Genomic DNA, 21,862 nt, shown 5'->3' with positions numbered 1-21,862 from the left:
GTTGAGCACGGCTCACTCCTCACAGAGGAGGGGCTACAGCTTTCTGTACGTACCCTCTGGTCACAGCAGGAACACATCAATATTTTGGCACTCCAAGCTTTTTTTATCCATCCATAAGGCAAATTGCAGTTTTAATCATTCTAAACCTTCCAGCCATCACCTCTTTGTTTTTGCTTTGTCACCCAGAGTGGGACGGGTATGCCCAGACGTGGGTCCCGTGCCTGCTGGGCGTAGAGACCCAAGATACTCCTCCCTGATGAGGCCCAAGAAGGCCAAAACATGTTTGGGGATGCTTGTGGTTTTGTGCAGAAGTGATGTGACCTAGCAGTTCAGGCTGGACTGCCCTTTTTTGGGGTGGGACCAAGCCTGATTTGCATATGGTCTTTCCCCTTCTGTAATGATTGGCAGGAGAAGAAAGATACTCTGGAGGGTTGCCCAGAGCAATGCCAGTGGTTAGGATTCATTCTAAACCTTCCAGCCATCATCTTTGTTTTTGCAGTTTTAATACAGACAGACAGACAATGTGACCTGAATATACTATATAAACAAACAAGGCAGTGTCACACTATATAATATAAATATATAATAATGTCCTTAGCCCTAAGCTAATCCCTTTTTTGCAATCAAAACCATGTTTTCTTGCAATATTGAAAAGGGTTGCATTTGTCAATTTCACTAAACAAATAAAAATAAAAATGTATTCATGGCCTTTTTCCGTCAGTCATTGCAAGAACGTATTATTACAAGAAAAGACTGGATCTGTGTAGAATGTTTGTTTTAGTCTCTTGGCCTTCGCTGATAAACTTAGGTTAAATAAGACCTTAGGTTGGGGGGGCGCTGTTGCGCACAGAGCGGCATGCGAGCCTCTGTGTGAGCTCCGTTGGTGTTCTGGGAAGTCGGCGCAATATTGGCGTTAATTCGATCCGGTTTGCTACCAGATTAGGAGGAAAGAGTTATGAACCTGTAGAGCACAATCTGACTGAAAATCTAAGGTGCTGCTTCACCAAAACTGGAGAAACACGACAAATTTCACGCGGCCCCCGGGCTGTGCACCACGCTGCTCCTTAAGTGGGTGGGCCAAGCTGCAAGGAAGAAGCCGCGGCAGTGTTTCCGGCACCTACAACGGCCTTGAAGCGAGGAGGTGGCTTAACCGTCCTGCTGACATAACACATTTGCTGACCGGGGTGTGACCCGATTTCCCCCCCACAATAGCCTGCACCTGGAGGAGTGAGGCAGGTTCTCTGCTCCGAGAGCATGAGGGGTCAGCAAGGTCTGAACGAGCAACTTGGAACGCGAAGCCAACCCGGTGCCTCCATCTCCTCATCCGCACATCACTCGTGGATTGGAGGGTCATCCCCCCGTGCAGTGCACATCGAGACAAAGACCAGCGGCGAACCACTTGACTTGCCCATGCAGCGATCCTGATGGCGTAACGCAAACGGCGCCCAGCAAATGGACACTGCGGTAAGGAGTCACGCGGAGGGATAGTAATACTGCTGTGTGCCCTGGGGCCCAGGTGACTGTAGCGTCCCGTTCCCCTGACCCCCCGCGCTAGATGCCGGTTCGATCATTGCACTTGGCCTGTCAGTGAGATGAGGAGGCTCTCCCCCTATGCGGAACGTGTACGTATAGACCTAGTGGGCGAGAGGGACACAACAATACCCACTTGTAGGGACACTGCCTGCGCAAGGTTCCAGCATGAAGAGGAGACCGGGTCAGAGATTACAATAACAGGTGCACTTGGTTTTGCGAGCAATGACACAGCGCTGAAGCATGAGCCCGCATACGCTGAAAAGTAACCCAGATTAAGAAGCACCGCAGCCCTTGACAAACGCCCTCTCAGCAGCGCGGCCGAACCGCGGGCCGCTAGTTCCTCATAGAGAACCCACATGGTGCGGCAAAGGCCCTAAGCAAGGAACTGACCGTTGTGCCCGACAAGTAAACCTAGGTGAATATAGTGATATACTGATCATACAGTTAGTTACACTTATAGAGCAGGTCACATGAGAAGAAACCCCCTGTGCGAAGGCGGAGAGCTACGCTCCCACGGGAATAAGCAGTGACATACACCACCTCATAACCCTCTGCAATCCTCCAGTGTTCACTATCAATTGCCTACTAACGGACTGACAGCCCACTAGCCCATGAACCCAATAACTGGCATACCAGCTTCAAGAAGGGGTACATAGAAAGACAGCGGTTCACACATCATCGGGTGCAGGCAAGCCCCTCTTCCCCCGCAACACCTGTGTTTAACACCACTGGAGCGCCCACCTTTGATGGAACTGGTCTGTGCACGGTGAACCTTCTCTGCACTGCAAGATAATGCCCAAGGGCGCGCTCTCAAAAAAGAGAGGAACAATAGACAAATTCACAAAACCCACTTGCAGACAAACTAACATCAACGGCGGGGATACTGGTAGACCGGAGATGGCGACGGTAACACCTCCCACCGATTTGCAAGGAGTCATCACCATCATGCAACAGGTATTTGCAGCAATGAACAATAAGCTTGATGGCATTAATATTAACATTTGTGCACACTGGGACCACGCCTACTCCAGACCACTACACCAGCGAGGAGGAAAACGGTGAAACTAGTTTTGCTGCCGCCCGTGAATACCGGCACCACTACTAGCGCTACCCTATTTTCAAACTCGCCAGCCGGATTGGTTACGCCTGCTGCCACCGCGCATTTAACAGCACGGGAAGCACGAACTTTGTGGGTAAAACTGAAATCTCTGCTACTGGGGCTGCAGTGATGCCCTTAGCCTCTCTCTAAAAGAGAGGTTGTTTTACATGTCTCCAAATACCCGCAACCAACGCTCACCAACCGAGTCAGCTCCTCTTGTTACCAACTGGATGGTAACACGTGGAAACACAAGGTGTCGCGTCGTTGACACGGAATCAACTTAACAGTATTAGCATTTGGTGATAGTGTGCTCTTTTGCTTTTCGCATTTTCGCTGATTGCCAGAAGTGGAAAATACAAGCAACCATTAGATGGGCTGCTTATTTGTTGTGAAGCAGTTTTGTTAATGCTTACTGCTCCTTACAGTGTATACTGTACTATTTGACTACCCTGGACAGTTCCCTGACAAATTTCCCTTCACTTATTGTTCACTTTTGTTGGAAAGAAACATGTTGGATGAGTTGTGTTGAGAGTATGTGTATGAAATGGTTATGGTGAGAGTGAGTGAAATGTTGTATGTAAAACCCTGTTTTTAACAATTGCGTATTTGCACAAGCATATGACACTTTCCATTGACATTAGAGGGCGGCATGTATGATGAGCCCTGTATACCAACCTTACTACTGCCTTTGTTTAGTCTAACACTGTTGTTTACTATATTTTTTTGAATTAATGTTTTTCTATGTACTTTAATAAAAATTGTATATTTATATATTTTTTCAATAAGTTGTTGTACTGTCTGATGATTTAATGCAATAAGAGGCAGTCCCCCTTACAAGCACTTTAGTTTTTCTGCGGTGTTACCGAGCAAATTGGAGATTGATACCCACCTAAACCTAATGTGTTGTGCTAAAGGTTGTTGACCTTCTTGAGGGTAGGTTAGTAGTGGGCCCTTCTATCCCTTCACCTCTCTTTCCTGTTGTTAGTTATTAATATTAACATCACCACGATGCGAGCACAGATGGAAAAAGCAACACAACGTATTACTGAAGCCGAAACACGGATAAGTACAGTATAAGATACCATTGAAACCCTGCAGAACACTGTGACCACCATGGCTAAAGACCTTGGCACCATCAAACTGAAATGTGAAGATTTAGAAACGAGATCAAGGATGAATAACATACGCATTGTGGGAATCCCTGAGGATGCCTTGAAAGGTCCTGTGGAGCAAGCAGTGGAAACGTTCTTGAGGGAAACACTCAGAGACGCAGGGTGGTCACCGATGTTTGTGGTCGAGCGGGCGCATAGATCACTCGCAGCGAGACCTAAGCCAGGGGCATATCCCCGATCTATCATAGCTCGCTTAATGAACTACCAGGACAGAGACCTGGTATTGAGAGCAGCCAGAGAGAAGCAGGAACTCCAAATGGGATCTGACATAATACGAATATTCCCGCACTACACGTTGGTGGTCCAACAAGAGAGACGAACATTTATAGGAGTGAAGTACTTGCTGAAGGAACGCCAAATCCCTTGTACCATGCTATATTCAGCGGGATTACGGATGCAATTCAAGAACAAGACTTATTTTTTCACATTTCTGGAAGAAACAGCCTCATTAATGGAAGCCAACATCCCCTTGCCAGAGACTCAACCTACCGGAGAGACGCAGTGAAGGCAAGGCACTGACACACTCTGGTTCTGGGGCCGCCCTACAGCACCGGACAAAATGTACTGTGGCAGTGAGTAAGCCTTGTGAACGCTGTACCAGTGATTGAATAGCAGCCTGCAGCCAGACCATTACGTATGTAGGGGGTTACGGAAGATTATATACTGCGATTGTTAATGTATCAGTGTATGAAGGATTCTGTAACTCGTAACACCCAGGATATTCAAAATGTGTTTTTGAAATGGAGGAAAATGCTTGCAAGGTGTCAGATACAGATAGTTATGTTTGTGACATAAGCAGCCGGCACTCCCGGACGCCATGGAACACAAGTCCCCAATGCGAGTGCATAGCTTAGTTAACTTTGTTTTTGGGGGGGAGGGGGCGGCTTAACAAACGGTGGGAATTGCATTGTCAAAGTTTGCGGTACTATGAGGGTGGGGCAGGGAAAGGGGGAAGTTGGGGTGAAAATGTTAAAATATTGCATAGACATGACAGGGCAAGTAGCGACCATGGCACACACAGGCACACCCTGACAGAATCTGATAGCTGTTGCAAAGAAGATAATGGCGGACACCAAGAGCCCAGGAATAGAATTATTGAGCTGGAATGTCAGCAGCCTTGGCCTCCCTATAAAAGCACGTAAAGTGATAGCATATGCGAACCGACAAGGAGCCCAGATATTATATTTACAGGAAACACATTTCCAAGACCACCATGCTCGCAAGTTTGCCCCAGGATGGGGAGAATGCTGTTACTACACCACCTATTCCACCAAAGCTAGGGGAGTTATGATTCTGATACACAGATCGCTCCCCTTTCCACATTACATGAAAGACACTGACGACCAAGGCAGGTACGTGCTGGTACATGGGAAATTGGGACCTGCAGACGTGTTACTGATGAATATTTATGGTCCCAATATTGATGACCCAGAATTCTATGAACTAGTGTTCCAGAAATGTGCCAAATACCCCACTGCACAACTACTCTCTGGGGGTGGGGGGTCTTCAATACCATACTTAATATAGACCTCGACCGCACATCCACCATTGCCAGATCCTTAACAAACACGGCCTGCACAATCCACACACATATTAACGACTTGGATCGGAGGGATGCCTGGCGCTCACTCCACGGAGCGCAGAGGTCTTTTACCTTTTACCCCATGGTACATAACATGCACTCCCGCATAGACCTATGGCTAGTTTCCAACACGGCTCTGAGTTGGGTATCTGAAGTTCGGATTCTTCCCAGGACACTATCGGACCACTCCCCTATCACAATAACCATAAAAATCCAAGACGGCGACTGAACGTGCTCCATGGAAAAAGAGCACTGTTCTTTGAAACCCCGGAAAATGCGACAGAATGGATGGATGCACAGAATTGCCCGTCGGGGAGCGACAAACAAATGGAGGATTGAACATAGAAGTGCAGCAGCGGATCCTACGACTGAGGTGACGTATAATTTCAGATATTGGGACTTGAATATAGGTCAGAACAATATAAGGTATATATAAGTCTGGTGCTACAAAGAATATAAGGGTGTGCATCGTACACTATGACATAATTAACGGGAGGTACAACGGACCTAATCCCATAACCCCATAGATAGTTTAGATAGATTACCAATAGGGTGGTAACCTCCTGCTGAGTTCCTAGTACCGACTAGCCAAGAAAGGACTAAATGCGGGATTGCCTGAGATCCAGGGATGGAGCTGGGCAAAAGTTGGGAAGGGCGGAGGGAGGGAGGGGAGTTGGGGGATTTGGGGTGTTATTAGTTAGAGAACAAGCCTACACACGCGCGCAGCCAAGTTTGAAGTGGACAATGAGGGGAGTCAGACGGGGACGGGGTATGGCTGAAACATGGGAGACCTCAAGATAATGGCCTGGAACGTCAGTGGGACTCAATAGTTACCTAAAGAGAAACAAGGTCATGATGTATTTAAAGAGACAGAAAATAGATATCGCCCTAATGCAAGAAACACACCTCACGAAAGAGAAACTATAAGTTCTAAAGAGGAAATGGAAGGGCACCCTGATAGGTGCCACATACTCGGCTTATGCCAGGGGGTTGGTCACTTGGGTGGCACCACACGTGCCATTCCAGCTGCTGCAGTCCATGGCCGAAGCAGATGGGAGGATGGTACTATTAAGGGGACTGATAGAAAACAGAGAAGTATGCATTGTTAATACATATGCCCCGAACCAAGATACAGGGCCTCATTACACGGAAGGCGGTGAACCATGGCGCTATTAGCGCCATGGTTCATGCCGGTAAAATACCGGCACCGCCTTGGTGGAAAGGGGAATTATCGCCCCATTCCAAGGTTGGCGGGGCGGTAATTCCCCCTTCCACCATTGCCCTTCCCCATTCCCATTTTTGCCCCGTAGGGCTCTATGGGAATGGGGAAGGCGCTAATTACGGTACCGCAAATTGCGGTACCGTAATTAGTTCCACTGGTCCCTTTGCGGTTTGGTTTTTAATGCCTGCAAAAAGCAGGAGTTAAATTCCCCAACCCGCAAAGGGACCTCGTAGTAAGGCGGTAAGGATTTACCAGTACCGGTAAAATACCGGTACCTGTAAACCCTTACCGCCTACCGTGTAATGAGGCCCACAATGTCCTATGTCAAGACCCTATACAGCAAAATGAGCCCGTACCTAGGGTGCGCGGTCATTTGGGGCGGTGATTTCAATTGCACGCTGGACCAAAGGGTGGACAGGTCAGATATACAATTTGATAAACCCACCCCTGCTGCCAGAGTCCTAAGGACTCTACTGCGAGACCTTCAGTTGGAGGATACATGGAGGCTGCACCACCCACATGATAGGCACTACTCACATTACTCAGCCCCACAAAACATGTATACACGGTTAGATTACGTGTTCGCCACACAGGAGATCACAGGGGAAATGGTGCGCTCAGAATATAAAACGAGGGTCCTCTCAGACCACTCGCCATTGGCCTTAACATGGCAATACATAGCCCCGAGAGCTAAGATCCCAACTTGGTGACTTAGAGCAGAGGCATTAAAAGATACGGTGTTTAGAGAAGACCTCAGAGGCGAAATTGTAGAATACTTCAAAAATAATACGAGGAGTGTAGAGTCGCTGGAACCCTATGGGAAGCATTCAAGGTGGTGGTGAGAGGAGCAGCTATAACCAAATCCAAGGGACTGCAGGGGGGTATACTACTGCAACTACAGAATACGGAGGAGAGCTAGAGACAATACTAAGCAGTGGAGGTCGCTCCCAGGAGGCCGCTAGAAATAACACCCAACTGCAGCAGGAATGTATGGGACACTGGGAAAGACTATGCAACTTAAACTATAAAAAATACATAGAAAGGCAACACACTGAGGGGGACAAGCCGGGGAGATTGTTAGCATGGTTATATAAAAGTGAGACCCCCAGACAAACAATTAGAGTGGTACAGGGAGAGGGTAGACAAATACTAGACACCCAAGAGGGTGTGAATGAGGGGCATGATAACGCAGAATGTGAGGAAGAGAGTGAGATAGCAGAAACGTTGGAGGATATTGGCTTATCGGAAATAAGCGCTGAATAACGAGAAAGCCTATAAACCCCAATCACACTAGAAGTGCTAGAGGGGGTGGTGGAGTAAGACCCCAGGAGCAGATGGACTCCCCAGTGAAGTCTACAAAAAGTACAAGAAAGAAGTGCTCCCCCAACTGCTGACAATATTAAATGAAGCATTCGAAATAGGGACACTGCCAGAATCCCTTAGAGAAGCGATTATCATCCCACTCTTCAAACCCAACAAGCCAAGTACAGACTGTGAGTCGTACAGACCGCCATCTATGCTGAACCAGGACATCAAAACACTCACAGCTGTGTTGGCAAATAGAATGAAGCGAGTCATTGACAGATTAATACATCCTGATCAGACTGGATATGTTCCACACAGAAGCATATCAAACTACCTCAGAAGGCTCCACCACGTCATGGAGCAAACAGAAGGGACCTCTGGCGAGTTGGCTATTGTGTCATTAGATGCAGTGAAGGCCTTTGACTCGGTCAAATGGCCGTGGCTGCTAGCAACCCTAAGGGAATATGGGATGGGACCAGGGTACCTGAAGTGGGTGAAATTACTGTACAGCTCACCATTAGCCAGAGTCAGAACGGGAGCGATTATTTCAGAGAGATGGCAACTCAGCAGGGGCACCAGACAGGGATGCCCCTTGTCCCCGATGTTGTACATTCTGGCATTAGAACCTCTAGCGATATATCCCTGAGACAACAATATGAGGAAGTGGGGATTTACACAAAAGGGGGACCACACCTAATATCGTTGTACGCAGATGATATGTTACTATACCTGAGGTACCCAGAAGAAAATCTACACTATATCCTAGAAGTGATGGAGTGATTTGCATCACTCTCAGGCATTGCAGTCAATCCCAAAAAGTCCTGTATATTCCCCCTGGGACGGTACATAGGGGCCCACGTGTAAAGCTACCAGTACTACCAATACCCTGGGTGACCGATATCTTCAGATACCTGGGGATTTACATCTACCACACGGCAGAGGCAGAACACACACACAACACCGAAAAAGCACTTGCAAATGTCGAGAATAGTATGAAGGTCTGGACTAAACTCCCCCTGGCCATAATGGTGAGGGGGGCACTACTGAAAGATGGTTGTATTACCCAGACTATTAAACTTCTTCGGGCCATACCATATATAATACCTAGGCGCTTCTTCGTCAAACTCCAAAGCATATGCAGAGGCTTTCTATGGGCTAAAACAAGGAACAGGAAAGCCCTATGGAAACTACAAAACACATATGACAATGGGGATATTAGGCTGCCTAACTTTGAGATCTATTACCTGGCCAGCCAACTACGATACGTGACCGAGTTTCTAGCAGAAGACTATACATCAGAGTCCAGATTGTTGAGATCTGACTGTGCCCCGTTCTTCCTAAAAGAATGGATTTAGCTTCCTAAATGCGAGATAAAAGGGGGCTCAGGGATGCTGGAACTAGGGTGGCAAATATGGCACAAAGTGTGCCACACCATAAAGAATCCGACCCCATGTTCCCCGCAAGTGCCGCTAGTGACACTAACCGGAGGAGACGCACAGCTAAGAAAGATGATTCGCAAGCATTGGGAACCAGTGGGGATTGCAACGATGGGAGACATATGGCAAGAGGGGGCAATAAAGGTATTTAATGCGCTGGCGGATGAAACAGGTTTACATTTGGGACAATACATAACCTATACCAGACTGGTGCGGAGAGTGAAGGAGACATGGTCGGAAATAATGCTAGATGAACAACCAGATACGGCCATCGAAACACTGTATGATATTGCAGAGGGGGGGCAGGAGGTTTCCCGAATTTACGAATTACTGTTGACTAGGGTGGGAAGGAAAGTGACCCAGCTGAGGCAAGAATGGGAGGAGGACGCAGGGGAACTGATGATAGATGGGCTATGGGAGCGGGTACAAGTGTATCACAAAAAAGTGTCTAGAAACGTGAGACTACAACAAATACAGCTATATATAACCCACAGAGCATACATGACCCCCAAGAGAATCTCTTGATTTAAAAATGTGGAACGACAAACATGCCCCAAATGTGGGGAAGAAAACGCAGGGTTGATACACATGTTTTGGGCATGCCCCGGAATAAGGGGGTACTGGGGAGAAGTGGCCCAACGATTGAACGAGAGATCAATTTGAATGTAGATTCAATATGGGCATGCATGGTGGGGGGGTTTCCTAGATCACGCCAATTGAAACATGTCAGTAAACTCAAAGACTTGGCCTATATACTTGCCAAGCGCAGGATTGCTATGGGGTGGAAAACATCTAACAGACCCAAGATGGAAGTCTGGTGGACCGACCTCCATAAATGGTCCGAAGCCAAAACAGTAGTATGGGGTGAGGCGGCCAACAGAGGGGGGAGGAAGAGGCTGAAACTCTGACGGCCTGGAAATACCTAGTATCCACACTGTGGGGGCCCACCCAGGGAGGCCCAAGTGATGAGTCCTCTGAGAACACTGATGAGGAGATAACTCCAATGAATAAAGAGCAGGGGGGCGGAGCGGGGTAGGCTTGAGTTGAAGGGTGGGATAAGGGTAAGCAGTAGACACTAAATACATGTCCGCAATGATGTAATGATAAGACAAAGTACTGCTGGGCTTGTTGGTTTATTGTTGATTGTTTGTTTGTTGTAAAAACCAATACAAATTGTTTTTAAAAAAAACCATAAAAATCCCTCACGGTGAACCCAGTAAAGCGCAATGGCGCTTCAAGTCTGCAGCACTCTTGGATCCAGTTTTCAGAAACAATATAACGCAACATATATCAGACATCTTCGAATCCAATGAGGGCTCAGTACCCAAGCAACCCACCCTATGGCAAGCATTCAAAGTCTATATGCAGGGAATAGCGATGTCCACTGAATTTGGGGTACTGCAGGACATTAGGCGGGAACTCAAGAGGCAGGAAGAATCCTTAGCCCAGTTACACACGGAATACATGATCAACCCTGCCCCACAGATTATTACACATATTAAAGCACAACTAGACAACTTCCAGGACGCAGCGGACCGGGAACGTCGCTATTTCGATAGATCTATGGCTGCCCGTAGATACGGTGAACAGAAAAGGCCAGGCAGGCTTTTGGCGTGCCTGGTATGCACGAAGAGAGGCAGCACAACAATCCCATGTATCACCACGCAAGATGGCAGAATAATTAGGAAAGCGGGCAAGGTCAGTGGTGTGTTCTAGGACTTCTACCGTGACCTATACTCAACCCAGAGTGTGGCTACTGACAAGGAGATTGATGACTACCTCGCTGCATTACCTACAACACTGTTAGCTAAAGATACGAGTGACACCCTGGAGGTCCCAATCACACTTGGTGAAATAAAAGCAGCAATAAAGGATCTTCCCGACGGGAATGCTCCGAGATCCGACGTATTAGGAGCCAAATTCTATAAAGAATTCACAGACACACTTGCACCCCACCTCATGGCGGTGTGGACTGAGGCCCTAGGCAGTGGCATCCTGCCTGAGTCAATGCGGGAAGTAGTCATAGCACTATTGTTGAAACCTGCGAAGTCCCCTGAGGAATGTGGGTCGTACCGACACAGATGCAAAAATCTTTGCCAAGATACTAGCTACCTGGCTCAACCCGGTGATGCCATACATGGTCCATGAGGACCAAGTCGGATTTGTGATGGGGAGATCGGTGGCAGCATCCAACATCCGTAGATTCTATAATGTCCTAGCGGGAATTACAAAAGACTATATGGGGGTTGGCATATCTCTGGACATGTGGAAGGCCTTTGACACTGTGTACTGGCCGTTCCTGTTCAGAGTACTACACAATTATGGATGTGGCCCTAATTTCATCAAGTGGGTGCGACTGCTATGCACACAACCATATGCCAGGTTGTTGGTGAATGGGACCCTATCCACTGTGTTGGAACTGGCGGGGGGGACTAGGCAGGGATGCCCGCTTTCCCCATTATTGTTCGCACTTGTTATGGAACCCTTGGCTGATTTTATGAGGATGCGACATGCGAGGGCGGTTGTCCCCGTGGATGGGCGTATTGAACTGATCACGCTGTTCATCCTTCGTGTGGAAAGGTGATGTACGGGCCAACTGGCGGCGCCTCAAGCTGCCATATGACCGGGGGGATTGGCAACACCAGATTATGAAGTGTGCTACCTGTCAGCCCAGGCACACTATGCTATGAACTGGGTAGCGGACCCACTGCACACCTCATACGTAGATTTAGAAACGCAAGGGAAATAGAGGGCCATATTACTCCATGGGATAGCCGCTGGGAAGAGGGGGACTTGTAACCCTTTGGACCTGACATTGGCCTCACAGCAAGCATGGGCATGACTGACACAGCAACCCTGCAACACTGTGCTGTATAGCCGACACATGCCAATCTGGGATGCTCTCTACCTGACCCCAACGACGGATATAACTCTGTCCACACACTGGCGGGAGGCGGGTATCACAAAGTTTGGAGACATGTACCATAATGGCCAGCATAGTTCCTACGAGGATATTAAACCTCAGATAGGTGACGCCCTGCTCCAGAAGCTGCAATATCTCAGACTCTGGTCTGCAATAGCAGCAACATAGGGCGGTTTCCCACAAGAACCAGAGTCACATCCCTGTCTCAATTACATAGCCTCTTCAGGGACAATCAAGAAAGCTGCCTCAGCGCTGTACAAAATGGCGCTGGAAACAAGGAAAACGCAGATACCTGATGTTAGGGGGATGTGGGAAAAAGATCTTGGGGTCGCACTAACAGACTCTCACTGGTCACAGCTGTGTGCCCTCACGAAACGGGTGTCGATAAATAACAGATTCAGACTGATCCACTTTAAAATACCAAAGAGAGTGTATCAAACCTCGGCCCGTTTGAAGAGAATGTATGCAACAGCCACAGGGGAATGTCCTAGGTGTAGAAGGGGGGGGCGGCTGACCTGATACATATGTGGTGGTCATGCGGGCAGCTCTCTGAATTCTGGAGTGGGGTTTGTGCGGCGCTTGAGGCTATGGTGGAGCAGCCAGTGGAATGGGAGCAATCTATGTGTATATTGGGGTTTGTGCTTAAAATGAGCGTGGGGAAACACAAGCTTATTAACATTGGGCTCCTACTGGCCAAGCGCACCATATTAATGAGATGGAACAAAAAGACACCCTCTACAACAGAGGAATGGGTGAACAACATGGTGTGGGCGAATGACTAAGAGGCGGTATACACTAGCCTACCCCATGCACAAATAGACCTAGAGATATATGGGGAGGTTTACATCACTACCTAAACAACAGTATGTATGGGGACAATGATGAAAACAGCAATGTGTAAATGCTCACTATAACGCGCCTGTACACTGTCTGAATACTATTACCTTTGTAAACATACAATTGTGGTTTTAATGCTTTATGGTGTTACTGTGCAACTTAAATAAAGGACTTAGGTTAAATAAGATTAAAGGCAGGTCCTCCCATTTAGCGGAGAAAAAAATCCTGTTTCAATGCGATTTCATTCTCTTGGTTAAATACTCTGTAAAGGCTGACCGGACTAAGCGGAGGTCAATTACACACTGAAACATAGTGTTCAGCCTTTCCATTCTTATCAAAAGCATAAAATGTATCTTTGAAAGGTTGCTCAAATAGGATTACCATTGTTGGAATGAAGGGAAGGCGGGTTTATGTTTAAGGACCTCAAACATAAGTCACCGACCATGAACTGGTGGATGAAGTATACGATTGAGCCATAAGCAAAGTAAAACTTGTGTCATAGCAAGAACATCTGCCAAAAACACAGTTTGTTTTACCCACTTGAGATTAGATAAATGTTGGGTGAATTGTTGTGCATGTGTTTTAAGCATATTTGTGTTTTTATCTTCTACAAATGAAAAACAAATTAACTATGTTGATGCAAGCTCGGTTTGTACAAAAAGTGGCATGGCGAACCATTGAGGTACTTCACTTCTCCACTCTGCATGAAATACCGGTCGTGGTTGAACCTGAAGTCTGCTCGAGTGTATTATGTGTATATTAAAATTTGACTTGTAATCTTGAACCTCTGTCAGATGCTCTATTTTGTTTGAACTACAGTGCTTAGAAGTCTCAAAATGGTGTCCAATGTGGGGCCCCACTGAGAACGAGGGCTCCTTGATTACTAGACATGACGGAGAGGTACCATCCGATTGGACCGCTTGGTTTTGAGGATCCCTGCTATCATAGAGATTTAATTGCCTTCAGCTGACACTAGCCTCCATCAGCGGTCTTCTCTCCATAGCCGCCCTCTCCCGGCTGGGGCCCTTCGTACTGCATGCAAGATTTTGCCCAGGGCAACTGTGAGATACCTGAAGGTGTCTCACTTACTAGTCCCTGTGAATCTGTCATCCAGGTGGCCAGGACACAGCGATCACTATTGGATCCAGTTCCTGGGGTTGGACCAGTGTAGGAGGATCACCTGGGTGAGGGGTCTTCAGGAGTGGTAGTGGGACACCGAAGGGTGAGACGCGGTTCCCCCTTCCTTATGACACCCTTTCCCCATCCTACCCTGTAGGATATCTAGAAACTCTACCTCCGCCACCTTTCTTGACACAAACACTTTCTCACAGACCGATTATCACAAAAGACGATGGACTAGCACCAGAGCTGTAGACCTGACATGTCCCAACACAAGGGTCAGGCAATTGCTGAGAATTACACACACCTGACTTCCCTTCCCAATAGGGATAAAAGGCTGAGCGCGAAAACACACAGGGAGCAAGGCCAAACGCATGAGGAAGCAACTATTCCAGGATGGCAGTTCAAACGGAGGAGAAAGGCATTGAGAACTGAAAGGACGACGAGGAGGGAATTGCCCTTGCCCTTTTCAACCCAGACCCGCAGAGCCTCCGAGAAGGGAAGCGTAAGGCCAGGAATTGCAGCTGGCTAATAGTGCGAAGGATGTCAGTGGTACATGGGACTCTCCCGCACTGATAGCCAGGGCAGGGAGAAGCGGTTGCCATCCTGGTACCGTCCTAGACTCCAGAGGCAGGAGACACCAAAGATTTTTGGCAGAGCCAGTGAGTCCGAAAGAGCTGATGATAAATCGGACTGTGTTGGGCTGAAGGTTGTGAAGAGCAACATTGTATGAAGAAAGAAGACTAAAGCACAAACGTCTTTTGTAAGCAAAATAGGTATCAGTTAGACTGGTCCAGTGCCACGTGGGCGCTCATTCGAAGGACTGCGACTGATGCTACGCTCCTGAACAAGGAGAAAGTGTTGAACTGAGAAATCGAAGTGGTCATACGAGAGTCAAGCAAATCCCTTGTACAGTTGAAAGTCTTTGGTTGTTGTTGAAACTACAAGTATAAAGAGGCCCGACAGGAGGCCGGCTTGAGTTGTCGAAGTTGTCATACAAGGGGCAAGCCAAAACCTTTGTACAATCGAAAGTCCTTGGCACCTTGCAGTACGCTTTGAGGAATATGAAAGTGTAAACCCGACTAAGGGAAATGTGAAACTGGCGTTTGAGCCCGGATGAGGGGAACGCCGTGTGAACTATGACATTTTGAAGTACGTACTTGTCAGAGAATAACCCGGCAAGATGATATTGCCCTTCGGAACTCTTTGTTTGAACTAGCAAGTGCTTTAGGAAGCCGGTGAAGGAAGGTCTGAGCCCGTATGAGGGGGACCTAACTAAATTAGATGGTTGTTTAAAAATATATTGAGACTTTTGAATATTACAAATGAAGAGTGTGATTGAAAGGCGGTAGTAAACCCGACTGAAGTTCGTCAAGCGAAAAGCTAAGGGAAGGGAATCCTGCGTTGTGAGAAAACTAAGTGAACAGTGTTATTTTTGCAAATGTGAACCCGACTGAGCGATGCCTGCGAATGAGGGTGAAGAGTAATACACCTGTGAACATTGTGACGACAAACGTGAACCCGACTGAGGGATGTCCACAGTGAGTTGTTGGTCTGAGCCTGACTGAGGGTGGCTAATGTTGAGAGAAGGATCGGAGCCCAGCTGAGGGGGATCCAAGGGTGAAGAGTAATCGCCCGACGTGAAGTTTAGTAGAAGGAACTTTTGTTGTGGTGTTTATGGCATATCAGGCCCTCTAAAGCAATAGACTTTGCATGAAAGAGACTTGGACACAGAAGGTCCTGATATTGAGAACAGGAACTGTAACCTCGTGCTGGAGAAGCCCAGGCATGTGCTGTGCTCAAGAGACCTGTCTTGTCCCATGCTAAAAACATGGGGCAGGGTGACCCCGGCCATAGCATCCTGACTTATTTTGTGAACACTTCTTGTTTTTCTTGTGAACACTATCCCACACTTTTGTAGCATAGCGGTAAGGGTTGGCAATAGGTTTTCTTAGTATAGGCCCTTTTTATTTGACTAGACTCCACTTGGACGGTATTCTTATTATTTGATGGTCGTAGCTTGCTCCCATTTTAGATTTAGGTTTAGATTAGGCGTTTATCTCACCTATTGTACAGTTTAATAAATACCCTTGAACTCTGATCACTTGTGTCTGTCTTGCTTTGATACCATCCACTTCCTTAAAAAACTGAGACAGAAGTTTTGTGAGTAAGTATAGCTGTTTGGCATGCAAGACTTGATTGGTTAGGTTAGACTGAAGATATTTTCAAATAACTTCTTTTTATGATGCCTGTTCCCAGTAAGCTTCGTAAATGTTGGTCGGACTTGGTTGGTCAGCCTGCACCCCGAGAATGTTCCATGGCATACGAAATGTATGTCAAATACCGGTTAGGGGTGATTAGTATTTAACAGTTGATGGCACAAACGGACTAAAGACACGTCTAGCTTGCGATGGCCAGAAAATGGCTTTTGATGTAGCCATAATTCAGCATATAGAATCTGTATTATAACACAATAAGGCTAAATACTCCACCTTTGATATTGTCTGTGATTGGCACAAGGAAGCCATGCAGAAAATCAGATGCAAATAGAAATTTGCTCAACGACATATAAACGTTTTAGTTCATGATCAGCAGAAACACCAACAAAATAATAGAGAAATGGACAGAGATTGTCAGTTACAAATAACAGGAATTTATGCCGTTATACCTACCACTACCCATGATCTCGTCATAGAACGAATGCTCAATAACACTCGCCAACATCTTCTCCCCTCTGCACCTCCTCGCCTGTATGGTCAACCACAGAGCCCATTAGAATTAGAGCCCCCGGGCCTCAAATTCCCTCCCACTATTTCCGATCCCCAAAAGCCTTCCCTTTCATTAGACGAAGATGATATATCAGATGACATCATAGACCCTCCCAGTGAATGTATACATGGCCTATTAACTAAGGAAAAGGCACGGAAATTAGAACCTTCTATTAGGAATACACGGGCCGCCCTAATGCCTACCCAACGGAAGAAACTAAGGCAGCAGGCTATTCGGCTCAGATCGATTGGAATCTGACAGAATGCAGTTGAGGAAGTACTTGAAACCCAAGGTCCTGAGTGACTGATTCTATTAGAATGTTTGAGTGACTAGATCCGGATCCAGTGGGAACAAAAATTGCCCTCAGTAGTTCCTAGGGAATTGCAAGATTTAATCTTAGCTGCCTTCTCTTGTCATATGGAGAAGGATGCTTTTACACAAGTTAAAGGACTTTGGGAGATATTTAGTGAAATGAAAGGACTAGGAAAGCATAATTGGAATTGGTAATTGAGGCAGATACTTCTGAATATGTCTGATGGCCCTATGATAACATAGTATGTAAAGAGCCTTGCATATCAGATGAGGAATTACAATAAATTACACGTACCGCTCTTAAATGGGCCTCCACTCACCTCTCTGTTATTTGCAGTACCTTTTGTCAGTAGACCCCCAGATGCAGATGCATACCATGAAAGTAATGTTGGATGCGATTATACAGCAAAATGAGGAAGGTGAGTTAGAAAATTCTGCGCAGATGGGGAAGGGGTGTTGTTGAATAATATGGCCGCTTGAGCATTCAGGTCCGCAGCCCGATGATCCATCACAGCACCATTTGCACACTTACCGGCAAGCATTGACATGAATACTGCTGGAGCAGCACCCTATTGACAGTAGCGCCCATACAGCAATCTCTGGACCGTGTTGGGCTCCCCGGTGCAGCGGATTGTCATCTCCGCCCCACGCGGCCTGCAGAGGCTGTGATTTCCTGATGTGCATTATATGCCTGTGCGCTGGGACTGGTGATGGTGGGCCGGGGACTGGCTTTGAGGGACCAGAGCCTTGTGGCGCCGCCAGACGGTGCCTGTTCCTGGACAATCCTCCTTACTGCAGAATACTTTCCTCTATTGATCCTGGTGTTGGCCAGGGCTTGGCGTTCTCCCCATGTGTCCGCAGGTCATATGAGGCGGCACTGCCATGCTTGACTCGCCGCCTACTTCGGCGTTCCTCCGTTCAGCATGCGCCGGGACCCATGGACCGACGGCCTCTCCACCCGACCCACACTGCCCGAGATATAAGTGAAGGCGATCGGCGACCTTTGCTGCTGCTGGGGACGCCCTTACACTACTTGGTCGTCCAAGACCGAAGTGCAGGGCTACATCTGCCCATCTACGCCTTGCTCCGTCTCACCACTTGAGGGACACGCCTCCTCCGATCCTTGCCCTGACACACGCAGAGCTCCGAATACAAGGGAGCCTATCCTGCAGTGCTGCTGAGCCTTGACACGGCTGTGCCTACGGTTGCCTCTCCTGAGCGGATGGCGGTATTCGGTCCTGCTCTCCTCCCCACCCCTTTGGGGGCATGGGAGGCACAACTTCATCCTTCTCACTCTCAACCTCTCTGGCCCTGGGTCTTAATGGCCTGCTACTCTGCGGTGGCCTTCCCCTCTCTGCGTTTGTTTATGGTGTAATCTACACCCCTGGCAGCCATTAATAACCCCCCACACTCATTGCCTAGCTGTGTGGGGCGAATGGGATACTTGTCCACTCTCCTCAACTGTGAACACTCCGCTCCTACCTGCTTTGGGGGACAGCAGGACTGAAGCGCCTCGTGGTGGCTTTCCTTGGGACCCTGGTGGCCGAGGTCTGGCGGACCTGTCTGACTACCGACTCACCGGATGCCAGGTCAGTGTCGATGTGCTTTGAGGCCTTGACCCACTCACCATAAACTACTGCTGCAGAGTATCTACCAGTCCCCCGCCTATCTGGTCCCCAGCCTCTCTCTCTCTGGCCCATACTCTGGTGGGTGCGTATCCCTGAGCTGTGCTACTACAACTGGGAGGAATTGGATTGCCTCAGCCTCTTTTCTCAGCATAATACGAGCCTTGCAGCCCCTAATATACTGCTTCTGTATCCTCCCAGACACCCCGTGGTGTCTTGGCTGCGACCCGGGCATCGCTCCTGCAGACTGCCCCCTTTGTGGTGACGGGTTGGTCAACCTGACAGATACGTCCTCTGGCATGCGTTTTCCCCCCTCTTCGGTCTACCGGCGCTACCTCGCTGAATCCTTCTGCCCCTTCTGACTGGGAGCACTACCATGACCAAGGGAGGAGGCAAAAAAAACCAGGCTCTATAAATATGTTTGCAAAAACTACCCCCAGGGAGCCTGGGAATGCCAGTGAAGCATTGGCCGATCTTCTTCCCACTACTACTAGTGAACCAACAGAGCTGCAGAGGATGATGGACTACATGCAGGAGGGGTTCACAACTTTTAATACCAAGCTAGATGACATGAGCGGTACGATTAGCGCCATAAATGCCTGCATGGAGAAAATGGATGATTGTGTTGCCGAGGTGGAAACCAGAGTTGGAACAGCGGAAGAAGACATCACCTTGCTAAGATCCGACCTGACTATGCTCACCATAGGTCCATGCGGGCAGCAAGAACGAGGACCTAGAGTCCAGGTCACGACTTAACAACATACGCATCATTGGGATCCCCAAGGACAACATTTCTGGTCCCATGGAGGGCTTTGTGGAGCGCACCCTACCGTCCCTGCTGGAGAACCTCCAAACTATCGCCAGACTTCGCTATAGAGCAGGCCCACCGATCGCCGGCGATGAAACCCAAACCTGGTGCCCCCCCTGATTATCGCCAGAGTTCAAAATTACCGGGATAGGGATGCGCTCCTTCGAGCTGCCAGAGCGAAAGGGGAGTTGCTGCTTGGCTCGAACAAAATCCACCTTTACCCTGACTTCTCCAACGCAGTACAGCAGGAGCGTAAAACCTTCTTGACAGGGAAGAGGAGACTTCATGAGCTTGGTGTCAACTATGCTATGATGTTCCCGGCCAGACTTCGTATTGAGCATTCCGAGAGGCTGTTATTCTTCACAATCCCAGAAGAGATAATGAAGCTCTTTGACCAACATTTCCCTGGTTGATCCTGTATTTTTCCACTATTCTATTTCTGACTGTTTCTACTTGCCGTAGTTCCACTGGCGAGGCAGAGCTCTCTACAACTCTTCTCCACTGGGCTGCCCGCGGCCACTGCTCCCTTTCTCTGTGTCGGCGCAGTTCATTTGCTAAAATGTGTCCTACATATTTTATACTGTCCACTGCTGTGATGTGAAACGGGCTGCTTGGCGCAAACAGCCCCCCCATGCTAAATTGCAATGGTTATACCTGTTATGGGGTTTTCACCCCCTGTTTGGGAGGTGGCTGGGGGTCATGGGAGGTATGATGGGTAACGGTTCTCAGAAAATGCTTGACGTGGGTGGCAAGACTGTCAGACGGGTACAACACTTTGTAGTAAAATTCACTGGGTTTCACGCATGGGCCCGCCAAGGGTCCGTGGCCTATTTCTCTCAGATCTCTGATGGCGGCTGACACACTGAGGTGCATGAGTTGGAATATTAGAGACCTGGGAAATTATGCTATGATGCGTAGACTACAACAGTATGCGAAGTAACACCAAACCATATCCTCTTCTTACAGGAGATGCATGCACAGGCTGCAGTGTGCGAAAGGTTTGCTAAGAGCTGGGGTTCACAGCGCTTCTACACACACTACTCCACCCAAAACCGGGGTGTGATGATCCTGATTCACAAATTGCTCCATTATTCATCTATAGCCACACAAGTTGAACCTCTAGGACGCTACGTGCTGACACATGGAATACTGGCTGGACTAGAGGTGGTATTACTCAATATATATGGGCTCAATACTGATGAACCAGAGTTCTACACGCAGATAACTGACATGCTCGCCAGATACCCCTTAATACCGGTCCTGTAGGGGGGTGATTTCAACACCATTCTTGACCTCCATCTAGACAGATCTGGGAACAAGGCCCGCCTGCTGTCGAGAGCTGCTCGCACTATCCTGGACAAGCAGGCCAGCCTCGGGCTGGTTGATGCCTGGGAACTACTACACCCTCACTCCACATTTTACTCTACCTTGCATGACTCGCACTCTAGAATAGACATGTGGCTCATAGCTGGGAAGTTGGTTAACAGCGTAGCGGACACAGACATACTACCGAGTACATACTCCGACCACTCCCCAATTACCTTAACTCTAACCTGGTATGAACGACAGGCCCCCAGGCGACCCTGGAGGATTAAGCCTCATGCACTGCTAGATACTGTATTCAAGGCTGAACTAGGGGAATGTGTGAGCGACTACTTTAAAATTAATACAGGCTGTGTGGGCTCCCAGGCTACCTTATGGGACGCTTTTAAAGTGTATATTCGCGGGATGGCCTTGGCCAAGGAAGCAGGGATCCTTAGGGCAATACGCAGGAACATCCGGAATTGCGAGGCCACTCTTAAGCAACTCTAAGCAACATATGCCACGGACCTGGCCTCCAAAATACTGGGTGCAATTAAGGAGTTGCTTGACAGCTTCAGGGAGGCAGCGGAGAGGGAGTGGAAATTCCTTGATAATCCACTAGCTGCTAGGCAATATGGTGACGGCGAGCGTCCCAGAACCTACTAGCTAGGCTGGGGCAGCATGAGGAGGGCGGTCACCACATTCCACTAATTGAGGATCCCGGTAGGAGGCTGGTCCACACCGAAACAGAAGTGAAGGAGTTATTCCAGACCTACTATGCAACACTTTATACTAAAAGTGACAAGGCCCCTGACACA

The 21,862-nt window shown here is 48.2% G+C and overlaps 1 protein-coding gene across 1 annotated transcript in view; it reads left to right on the top strand.

The window, feature by feature from the left end:
• The window catches only part of SECISBP2 (SECIS binding protein 2), a 1,396,020-nt gene that overhangs the window by 1,310,207 nt on the left and 63,951 nt on the right, over window positions 1-21,862 (top strand). The gene's annotated exons all lie outside the window — the stretch shown is intronic.

This window comes from Ambystoma mexicanum, chromosome 6p, assembly GCF_040938575.1.
Source record: "Ambystoma mexicanum isolate Mex_15411 chromosome 6p, UKY_AmexF1_1, whole genome shotgun sequence".
Classification (NCBI taxonomy): Eukaryota; Metazoa; Chordata; class Amphibia; order Caudata; family Ambystomatidae; genus Ambystoma; species Ambystoma mexicanum.
Note: the sequence above shows the minus strand (reverse complement) of the source record. Positions and strands in the feature narration are given on the sequence as shown.